The sequence below is a fragment of the Tamandua tetradactyla genome, chromosome 11 (assembly GCF_023851605.1).
Source record: "Tamandua tetradactyla isolate mTamTet1 chromosome 11, mTamTet1.pri, whole genome shotgun sequence".
NCBI classification, from domain to species: Eukaryota; Metazoa; Chordata; class Mammalia; order Pilosa; family Myrmecophagidae; genus Tamandua; species Tamandua tetradactyla.
Genome location: NC_135337.1, coordinates 61,617,501 through 61,629,408, shown reverse-complemented (window position 1 = coordinate 61,629,408; position 11,908 = coordinate 61,617,501). Strand labels below are relative to the sequence as shown.

At 37.9% G+C, this 11,908-nt stretch overlaps 1 pseudogene; it reads right to left on the bottom strand.

The window, feature by feature from the left end:
- Positions 1 to 2,317: 2,317 nt before the first annotated feature.
- LOC143649143 (eukaryotic translation initiation factor 1 pseudogene) lies at positions 2,318 to 2,676 on the bottom strand (annotated as a pseudogene).
- Positions 2,677 to 11,908: the final 9,232 nt, after the last annotated feature.

The following is an 11,908-nucleotide window of genomic DNA, read 5'->3' as shown; positions in this document are numbered from 1 at the left end:
AAGCTCAGCCCAGGCTTTTGGAGATGCAGAAAGGAATCACCCCGGGAAAAGTTGTTGGAACCCAGAGGCCTGGGAGAAGGCCAGCAGAGAGAGCCCTATGCCTTCCCATGTAAGAAAGAACCTCAGTTGAAAGTTAGCTGCCTTTCCTCTGAAGAACTATACATTTTAAACTAAATAAATTACCTTTTATTAAAAGCCAATCCATCTCTGGTGTGTTGCATTCTGGCAGCTTTGGCAGACTAAAACACCATGAAATGCATTGGCTTAAACAATGGAAATTTATTAGCTTACAGTTTGATGCTGAGAAAATGTCCAACCAAGGCATCATCAAGGCCATGCTTTCTTCCCGGAGACTGGCTGCTAGCACTCCTTGGCTCCTCTGTCACACGGCAAGGCACATGGCAATGTCTGATCGTTTCTCCCTTCTCTTCTAGGTTTCACTGTTTTCAGTTTCTTGCATACATGGATTTCGCTCCATCTCTTTGTATTCATCTCATTTATAAAAGACTCCAGTATGAGGATTAAGACCCATTCTGATTGAGGTGGGTCACACTTTAACTGAAGTAGCCTCATCAAAAAGTCCTACTTACAATGAGTTTACACATAAAGGAATAGATTAGATTTAAGACCATGTTTTTTTGGGTACATACAGCTTCAAATCACCACACTGTGGTACTAGTTCTTCACCCTTGCCCTCACATGTGTCTGCTCAGTCTACTCAAATTAGAACCTTTCTTTTTCATCCTCTCCAGAAAGTAAACTTCCCTCTTCCAGTCTCCCTCCAGGTTAGTGGGGGGTCATAATTTGGCCAAAGTTAAGGGGGAAGAATCTGATGATCTGACAGCTAATTATAAAGCCTTTCATCCAATCTTTTTCCAGTTAGCCCCATCTGTATCCAAACCTTCAAAGGTAACTAATACCTCAATTTCCTGATAATTTATGTGTGTGTGTGTCTGTGTCTGTGTGTGTGTTGCTCTGTTAATGCTGCCAGAAAGCAATAAACCAGAAATGGAATGGCTTTTAAAAAGGGAGTTTAGTAAGTTACAGGTTTACAGTTCTAAGGTTGTGGAAATATCCAAATTCAGGCACCAACAAGAGATTACCTTCACTCACAAAAGACTGATGCCATCCAGAACACCTCTGTCAGTTGGGAAGGCATGAGCTGACACCTGCTGGTCCTTGTTTGCAGTTCCATTGCTTCCAGCTTCTGATGCTAGTGGCTTCCTCTCTAGGCATCTGTGGGCCTTCACTTAGCTGCTCTGGAATACAACTATGGGTTCTGGCTCGCTTAGCATCTCATGGGAAGGCACATGGTAACTTCTGCTGGGCTTTATCTGTGTCAAAGAATTTGCTCTCTCTGTTAGTTCTCCAAGTGACTCCAAACATCTGTGTCTCTGTCACCTCTGAAGCATACATTGCTCTGAGCTTTCTCCAAAATGTTTCCTCTTTTAAAAGTCTCCAGTAAACTAATCAAGACCTGCACTCAGTAGGAGGAGTCATGTCTCCATCTAACCAAAAGGCCACACCCACAACTGGGCATGCCACATCTTCTTGGAGATAATCTCATCAAAAGGTTGCACCCACAACGGGGAGCATTACATCTCCTTGGCAATAATCTAATCAAAGATATTCCACCTACAATATCGAATCAAGATTAAAGGACATGGCTTTTCTGGGGTGCACAATACTTTCAAACCTACACAGTATATGTGTGTGTGCCAAATTATTTTATTAAACAGATGAGATTTGTAGGACCTTGAATTACCGAACAATCCCCTGCCCTTGGGGTTAGAATCCTCTTCCACTTTCAGGATAGTTGCCATTCACTCCAACGTCCACGTAGTCTTCCTGCACGCACCTCACCTGGTTCCAAGGCTCTTTCCTAACCTGGTCTCCATAAGAAGTCACCCAACTCACATCCAAGAACCTGACCTGTATCCCATCTTTTCTCACTTCTACTAAGGACTGGTCAGGTGGTGCCATTCTCTCAGGGCAGAAGAACTCTGCAGAAGGAGGGCCAAGGAGCTTCTGGCCAAACATAGCTGTCTGTGATCTTGAGGTTCTGGGCATGGCTGAAACATCACATTATTCAGGCTGGGTGCTGCCAGGCGCCTACAGCTTGACCTCTGTTTAAGTGAGGGAATTGAAAACCAGACAGCACACCTCTTTTCAGTTTATTACATGAAGGAGTTACACTAGTTCAAGTTAAAAGTGGACCCAAAATAGTTACACTACACAAGCTATGAGGGTTTTAAACTTGTGACAAGGGACAGAAGAGAAATTTTCTACTCATTGCAAGGAAATCCTCACCTAAGTGTCAATGAGCCACACGCAGGTAAAGCTCATGAACCTTCAGCTGGTGGCCCTTAGCCAGTTCAGTCTGTACGAGGAACTAACATAGGCTCTTGCGCTGGTCACCCTGTAGCTGACTCACTTCTCCATTGTCCGGATGCTCAATTACAGTGCCATGGCAGGCGAATTGCTTCTGAAACGCCTTCACTACTTTGTTTTTATTGTGACCGTCAGCAATCCCCTGGACCATGAGCAGGGTCTTCCTGCTGCTTCTCTGTTGCATTCTGATACGGACATAATCCTCAGCCCCAGCAGGAAGCAGCTATCCCTCTGAGTTGCATAGGCAAAGGGGTAGAAAGAGTGGAGTTTCTGGAGAGCGGACATACGACACAATTCCTTTTCCTTGGTGGAAGCGGCTGGGGGAAGGCGGCAGCAGGCAAGGCCAGGCAGGGGGCACGGGGCGTCGGTAAGCTGGGGTGCTGTGGGGGGCTGCTGAGTCCTCGGTGGCGGCTGGGTCACTGCGGCCTCCTGAGCATGTTTGGGGTCCTGCAGATGTTTCTTGCTGACTTTCCACCTGCAGGCGGAGTTTCACTGTCTCAGGTCTGTCAAGTCAGCTACTACTTTTTCCTTCACTTTCAGAATTTTTGTTGCCATTGAAAACTACCTCTCCCATTCTCTTTCAGTGTAGGCTCATGCCATTTTCTACTACTTCATTTCATTTAAGTGTGGTTTAGGGAAGGGAGAAAAAACATTTGCTTTCAATTCACTATATTTAACCTTAAATTCCCTATATTTTCTTTACATGACGAAGAAACTTACTATCAGAGAATGGAAATTCTCCCAATTAACAATGGTCAGACTAGAATAGAGTAGTCATGAACTCCCTGTCCACCCCAAGTTGTCACTGTCATCCTCATTATCATCATCACAGTATTTAAAATAATAATTGTCAAATATTGAGCAATTAGTTTGTGCTCAAAGTCATTAATCTTCACAACAGTGCTGGAAAGTAATGTACTATCCCCTATTTACTGATGAATCTTAGAGACTCAGGGAGATCAAGAAACATCTCCAGGTTACAAGATAGTAGGAGTAAGAGAAAGGATGCAAACCAAAGGCCAATTGACCCAGAGGCCGAGCTTTTTCCACTAAGTTACAAGTTGACATTTCTATTAGGCCTTGAATGATAACTAGCATCTTTCTATCAAGAAAACTTTATTGTGTACTACATATAAGGGAGGTGCAGTTCCAGGATGAAAAGATAGACTAGGGTCATAAAGTACATGCCATGGTTATCATCATCAATGATTAGAATAATAATGACTGTGTTTCACTGAATATTATCTAACATCATGCAGCGTAGGAAAATAAGATGGCATGGACATTAAAATTCGAAGATATTTATAAAATCAAAGGACCAGTGTTGGGACAACTGTATTTCCGTATGCATAAAGAATGAAGTTGGACCCCTACTTCATACCATATACAAAAATTAATTTGAAATGGATTGACCATCAACATATAAAAGCTAAAGCTATAAAACTCTTCAAGAAAATACAAGGATAAATCTTCATGACATTGGATTTGGCGATGGATTCTTAGATCTATGAAACCAAGAACATGAACAACAAAAGAAAAGATAGAAAAACTGACTTCATCAAAATTAAAAACTCTTGTGCATTGAAGAAGATCATCAAAATGAAAAGATAACCTACATAATGGGAAAAATTGGTCACAATTCCTAGTATCTGAAGAGGCTTTAATATCAGAAGTATATAAAAAACTACTACCACTCAACAATAAAAAGACAAGCAACCCAATTAAAAATTGGACTTGGACAGACATTTTTCCAAAGAAGATATTTACATGAAAAGATGTTCAACATCATTTTTCAGTTGGGAAATGCAAATCGAAACCATAATGAAGGTGGGCCAAAGTGGCTCAGCAGGCAGAGTTCTTGCCTGCCATGCCAGAGACCCATGTTCAATTCCCAGTGCCTGCCCATGGGAAAAACAAAAACAAAAACAAAACCACAATGAGATACCACTTCACTTCTACTAGGATGGCTATTTTTTTTTGATGGCTATTTTTTTTTTTATTTAAAAATAAAAAGGAAAAACCAATAAGCAAATTTATCTGGAAGGGCAGGTTGCCCCGAATTGCTAAAAACATCTTGAGGAAAAAAAATGAAGCTGGAGGTCTCGCGATGCCGGACTTTAAGGCATATTATGAAGCCACGGTGGTCAAAACAGCATGGTATTGGCATAAAGATAGATATATCGACCAATGGAATCGAATGGAGTGCTCAGATATAGACCCTCTCATCTATGGACATTTGATCTTTGATAAGGCAGTCAAGCCAACTCACCTGGGACAGAGCAGTCTCTTCAATAAATGGTGCCTAGAGAACTGGATATCCATATGTAAAAGAATGAAAGAAGACCCATATCTCACACCTTATACAAAAGTTAACTCAAAATGGATCAAAGATCTAAACATTAGGTCTAAGACCATAAAACAGTTAGAGGAAAATGTAGGGAGATATCTTATGAATCTTACAACTGGAGGCGGTTTTATGGACCTTAAACCTAAAGCAAGAGCACTGAAGAAAGAAATAAATAAATGGGAACTCCTCAAAATTAAACACTTTTGTGCATCAAAGAACTTCATCAAGAAAGTAGAAAGACAGCCTACACAATGGGAGATAATATTTGGAAATGACATATCAGATAAAGGTCTAGTATCCAGAATTTATAAAGAGATTGTTCAACTCAACAACAAAAAGACAGCCAACCCAATTATAAAATGGGAAAAAGACTTGAACAGACACCTACCAGAAGAGAAAATATGAATGGCCAAGAGGCACATGAAGAGATGCTCAATGTCCCTGGCCATTAGAGAAATGCAAATCAAAACCACAATGAGATATCATCTCACACCCACCAGAATGGCCATTATCAACAAAACAGAAAATGACAAGTGCTGGAGAGGATGCGGAGAAAGAGGCACACTTATCCACTGTTGGTGGGAATGTCAAAGGGTGCAACCACTGTGGAAGGCAGTTTGGCGGTTCCTCAAAAAGCTGAATATAGAATTGCCATACGACCCAGCAATACCATTGCTAGGTATCTACTCAAAGGACTTAAGGGCAAAGACACAAACGGACATTTGCACACCAATGTTTATAGCAGCATTATTTACAATTGCAAAGAGATGGAAACAGCCAAAATGTCCATCAACAGAAGAATGGCTAAACAAACTGTGGTATATACATACGATGGAATATTATGCAGCTTTAAGACAAGATAAACTTATGAAGCATGTAATAACATGGATGGACCTAGAGAATATTATGCTGAGTGAGTCCAGCCAAAAACTAAAGGACAAATACTGTGTGGTCCCACTGATGTGAACGGACATTCGAGAATAAACTTGAAATATGTCATTGGTAACAGAGTCCAGCAGGAGTTAGAAACAGGGTAAGATAATGGGTAATTGAAGCTGAAGGGATACAGACTGTGCGACAGGACTAGATACAAAAACTCAAAAATGGACAGCACAATAATACCTAATTGTAAAGTAATCATGTTAAAACACTGAATGAAGCTGCATCTGAGCTATAGGTTTTTTTTTTTTTTACTATTATTACTACTTTTATTTCTTTTCTCTATATTAACATTTTATGTCTTTTTCTGTTGTGTTGCTAGTTCCTCTAAACCGATGCAAATGTACTAAGAAACGATGATCATGCATCTATGTGATGATGTTAAGAATTACTGAGTGCATATGTAGAATGGTATGATTTCTAAATGTTGTGTTAATTTCTTTTTTTTTTCTTTCCGTTAATAAAAAATAAAAAGGGAAATAAAATTTGTTGAAGATGCAGAGAAGTTGGAACCCTTGTGCATGGCTATTAGGAAGATAAGATGGTGTAGCTGTTGTGAAAACAGTTTGAATTTTCCTCAATGAGTTAAACATAGAATACCACAATTCCACTGCTAGATATATATCCAAAAGTATTGAAAGCAAGAACTCAAACCTATGCTATATGCCAGTATTCATAGCAGCATTATTCACAATGTGTTATCAACCCAAGCAAGAATCCCTCAACAGATGAACGAACAAAATATGGTATATACCTATACTGGAATATTATTCAGCCATAAACAGGAATTAAGTTCTGATACACATGACAACATAGATGAACCTTGAAAACATTATGCTAAGTGAAGTAAGCTAAACACAAAAGGACACATATTGTATATTTCCACTTTATGGGATAACTAAAATAGGCAAATTCACAGTGAGGAAAATGCATTAGCAATCACTAGAGTCTGGAGGAGGGGGGAAATAGAGTTGTCAATAACAAATACATTTTTAATAACTAATATCAAAAGAAATAAATGGAAATAATGATCAAAATAAAGAAATATTTCAAAGCCAGAGAGACAGGTACAAGGTAATCCTAAAGGGCTTCACGTTGGATGAGAGAGGGGGTTGGGCTTGATCGCTAAATGCTGGGGCCTGAAGTTCTGATGTCCAGATGGGATCGTAGATTTTGCTTTGAGCTGGACAGATGGAATTAGCTCCCATAATAAAACTTAGTACCTTACAGAGCTCCCTTCCTTGAAAAGGGAACCAGCAAAACTCTTCACTGACCTAGGGGAAGTGTCAAGAGTGCTTGTTTGTTTTTCTAGAGCTTTGAATATATAGAAATAGGTAGGCTGGAAATTATGTAAACATGCAGGAATATTTAGAAATTAATATAAAATTAACCCAGAATCATTAGAAGGAAACATAGTGGGAACACAGAAACAAAGCCAGCTGAAGATAACAACAACACAAACACAGTTGAAGAGAAAATGGGTGAACTGAGAGAGAGGTTTGAGCAAATCCCCCAGAGTGCAGCAGGGAGAAATAGATAGTAAAAGACGCAGAGGACAGATTGAGAAAACCCAACATGTATGTGTCTAATAAGAGTTCCAGAAGAAGAGAATGAATAAAATTTATTCATTTATTGAACACTGATGTTTGTACCTCTAAGGATTATCTCATATGACCCTCCTGAAAATCCCAGTGGTGGTTATTTTGACCCCTTTTTCACATATAAATAAATGGCGGTTCAGAAAGCTAAATTGGTTTGTCCATAGTCACACAGCTGGAAAGGACCGTTGTTGAGTTTCAAATCCAGATCTGACTCCAATCACCATGCTATACTATTTCAGGATTCATGAGGAGTCCTGAGGATGAGAGATATCACAGGGGTTCTTCTTGGGAAGAAAAATAGAGCCCTATATTAAACATCAAGAAGTTATGCTATGGTAAGAAAAATGGAAAATCTGTAAGTCCCTTCTCCTGTCTTCCTTTTCTACCTCTCTATTCTCCCCTCCAGTTCCAAGTTCCCCTATGCTTGCTAGCACCTCATGTCACCATGAGAGAACACTATATTTTTACTCTGTCCTTGGAGATAATGACAGATCTTGATATTTTTTAGTTGTAGTTCCTAAACAACAACAAACTTCCCTCTTGCTAAGACTGATTGCCTCGCCCAGCATTGCTTTTGGCAGGTTCTGCGAAGAGCCCCACGCTAAGACTTCATTCGTCCCTACCTGGAGTGAGAGTGGATTGATATGAGAGCAGTAGAGAGTCCCCTTCTGGTACATATAAAATACAAATATTAAAGAGCAAAACTTTTTATTTAATGGAGTCTATTTTTCCCTCTTACTTAAGAAAATTCATTTATATATGGACACATCAGTGGATGTGTCTAGGAGGCAATTTGGAATCCATGATTGGAACTCAAAAAAGATGAGAACTAAAGAGTAAGGTGTGGGACTATCTCTATAAAACTTATAGTAGAAACTGCAGGATTAGTAAGAGCTTGCCTCGGGAGAGAAAAGCCTCCTGATTATAAGAACTTTTCTATAAAAATATGTCTCATACATGAAAACAGATGCCTTACCCATTGCATTTTTTGAGATGTAAATTGTAGATGTACAGTTAAAGATATAATGCCCTTAGTTCTAAAAAATAATTAATACTTACATATGGTTAAAATATTGGTTTATTATAAGAATAAGAAATTTTGAAATATGAAAATATATATTTGAAATAATAATAAATAGAGAACACAGGACACAGTCAAATGAACTCACTGATTAAAATGTCACAAGATTTATAAAAGCATTTTTGTAAGGATCAGAAAAAAATAGAGATGTTAATGCTTGAGTTTTTTTAATTATGATTTTTTGCTGAGAAGTTAAATATTTACAGAAAAAATAAAATATTCCCAACTTGAGATAATTTTTATAACCAGTCACTAAGAAAAATGTATTTATAACTTTTCTTTGGCTTATAATAAAAAAATGTTAACTTGGTTTTGTTCTTATGGCATGGCAATGTGCATTGTTTTCTAATGTAAATCACGATAAACATATTTTCTGAACTTACAGGATAAAGATAAACATGTATTTGAAGTATGAGGTGTTTCAGAGGAAACTATTATCTAAGTCTGTGTTCCAGGCCATCACACCCACGGCCAGTTCACTGAGCCCCTGTGATAGCTCAGACCATGTACTAAAACCCCTTATCACGGAACTTTTAAAACTAATAGACTCCTAGGAGAAAATTCCAGTGGTAATTCCAGAACTTTGTGAAGATTTAATCTATATGACGGGAAATTAGGGAGATTCTAAAAATCTCTCCAAGACTGGAAACTAAAAGCAGATTTTTAATTCATTTCAAATATCCTTAATTATGTACGCTGATTAAAAGTGGGGGCAGACTCAAATCTTCCACTTTACTTTATTGGGAAGGACTTCAATAAATGTTGTTTACATGTCAAACTTTAAAATTTTCATTATACATGTAGATGTCTTCACAGATTTTAAGGGAGAGAAAGAATCCATTTAACATTAAAACACTGTTTTCATAACTTATTGTTTAGCATTAATCTGCATACGCATATATTGGTTCACATTTGCAATCATTATGTACAGATATTTATTTTCCTTTATTTCAATAAATGTTATATGTGCATATCCATGTGTCATCATTCTTGATGACTGTCTATTGTCAAACCTTGTCTTGAAGGACAGAATTTTTTGTAGCCTGTGAAAGCCAACACTATCACCAGTCTAGAGACTGAACACCCCTAAACAGATTGCTTCCAAATTTTCTTACTTAAAAAAAGGGTTGGGAAAGGGACATCCTATTGTCCAATATTTAGCTAGTTTCCAATTTTTCATTCTTTGAGAACTCTGCTGAATATACTTTTATACAAACTGCTGCCCCCTTTTGGATTGATTCCTCAAAACTGAACTTTCAAATTGTAATTCAACTAATACTGATTAAACCACTTATTTCTGGTCATTCTTTGGTCATTTTACATGCATTGTCTTATAAACAAGTATTATCTGCATGTTGGTATACTTTTTTCTAATGATTTATTTTATGTACTTGAATTTTTGCCCATTCAACTTGTACCCTGCTCTTTTTTTCTAATATAATGAATATTTTAAATATGTTTCATGATAATAAAATTTTCCTAAAATTTTTTAGTGGCTCCACCAAGTGGATGGAATAGTTCATGATCAAACCTTTTTTGGACTAAGTTGGTTAATTTTTTTCAAGGTTATAAATCAGAATGCCTGAACTTCTTCACTTATTTCAGAGTTGGTGCTGTTGTGAATAGCTAATCTAAGTTATATCACATAAATCCTGGAATCTTGACTCATGGCTCAGCTGGTATAGATTGCTTAGTAGCAAGAATATTAAAGGATTGACAACAAGGTTTAAAAATACGATCAAGAAAAGAAGGAAATACATTTAAATAATTTTCGCTTTTTACATTCAGTATTCTTTTTCTCCCTTTTTAGTTCCATAGGTGACTTACATATTCACTGGGGAAAACTTAGAAAATACAAATAGATAAAAAAGAAAAGAAAGTCACCCTACCTCATACCATAGCACTTGGGGGCATAGATTCCAGAGAGGTGAAATTTGAAGAACAGGAAAATCAAGGATTTGTAATTTATTTCAATAGTCTCTGCACATCTCTTTCTACTTTTCAGCAGCTCTGAGTAGCCCCCACTAGCACTGGCACTAGCTCAAGAACCTCTCCATCAAAGAGGTACAAGGGTCTCTCCATCAGAGGATGCTTAAAATATCAGGAGCTTATCACCAGCCTAAAAGTAATTCAATTTCTCCCACATGCCACCCCTCTCATCTGTATCTCAGAGATGAAACAAAGACTTCCAAGTCCATCCAAGTCAACGCTTTAACTTTTTCACCCCCTTCCCCCTGGGGAAGCACCAGGGGGTGCTTTTTTCGCATGGGCAGGCACCAGGAATTGAACCCAGGTCTCCGGCATGGCAAGCAAGAACTTTGCCACTGAGCCAACGTGGCCCGCCCTCCCCAACCCATTTTTAATGACTTTTTTTTTACTCTTCAAGCTTGCGTTTTATGTTCCTCAAGGTGGGACTGGGAGGGGAAATGAAAGAAGAGATCACAAATGATAGGACCTGATTCAGGGAAATTGGGGCCCAGAATCTCACGAAGCCCACATTGAGACCTTCAAGTATTTAGAGGCTGTAAAAACTTTTTATGAAAAAAAAATTTCATATTTGAAAGTTGCTCTAAGATTGTCAAAATTTCTTTGAAATCCTCTCTTGCTATCGGCAAATTTATACAAAGAAAGAAAAAAGCATTTGTTTAATCTTTCTGGATTCAGCTTCTAAAAAGAGGTGACCCAGCCAAACCTGCTGAAATATCTTCAAAATCTAAGATAATAAACAAAATAATTGCTAAAATGTCTAATTCATATTTCTTTTAAGAAACATAAATGTTGATCCAACTTTTAATAAATTAGTAGTACTAAATGTTCAATACATTAGAACTATTGAAAAATAAATGCTATTGATGAAAGCGTATCCATTTGTATACAAATGAACTCTTTTGAATAATTATATAGATTTATCAAAATTCTTCCTTTGCTTCCCTGACATATCATTTCATGGGATATATTTGATACTTAATATCCAATTAAGACATGGTTCTTATAGGAAAATATAAACTTCCTTACAACTACTACCTTTAAAGACTCAGTTTCCAGGAACACGTGATGCCTTCATCTGTTCTTCACCTCCTCTTCATGTGCTTGTTTGTTTGTTTTTTGGCATGGGCAGGCACCAGGAATCGAACCCAGGTCTCCAGCATGGCAGGCAAGTGTTCTGCCACTGAGCCACCATTGCACCACCCTCCATATGTGATTTTTAATCCTTTTATTGGCTTTCTTCATAACTTGAAACAATATTATCAAATTCTACTTCTTGTCCCATCAACACTTATCAGTATCTTGACTCAACACTATGTAAAATGAGAAATCAGTTCTCCATTCCTTTCTTCACTTTCCACCCTGCCTCCCACTTTCCCCCTTCTGTCAGTTTTGTAATGTTAGCATTTGTATTCTGCTGTGCAGCTACAACTGGTTCCTATCTTGTCTGGTCTGTATTTAAAAGTTAAAAACTAATCTATACACTTCTCATATTTATGCCTATTGTTATGGGTTCAATGTGCACAAAAGACATGTTCAAGTCCTAACCCCTGGCCCATGATT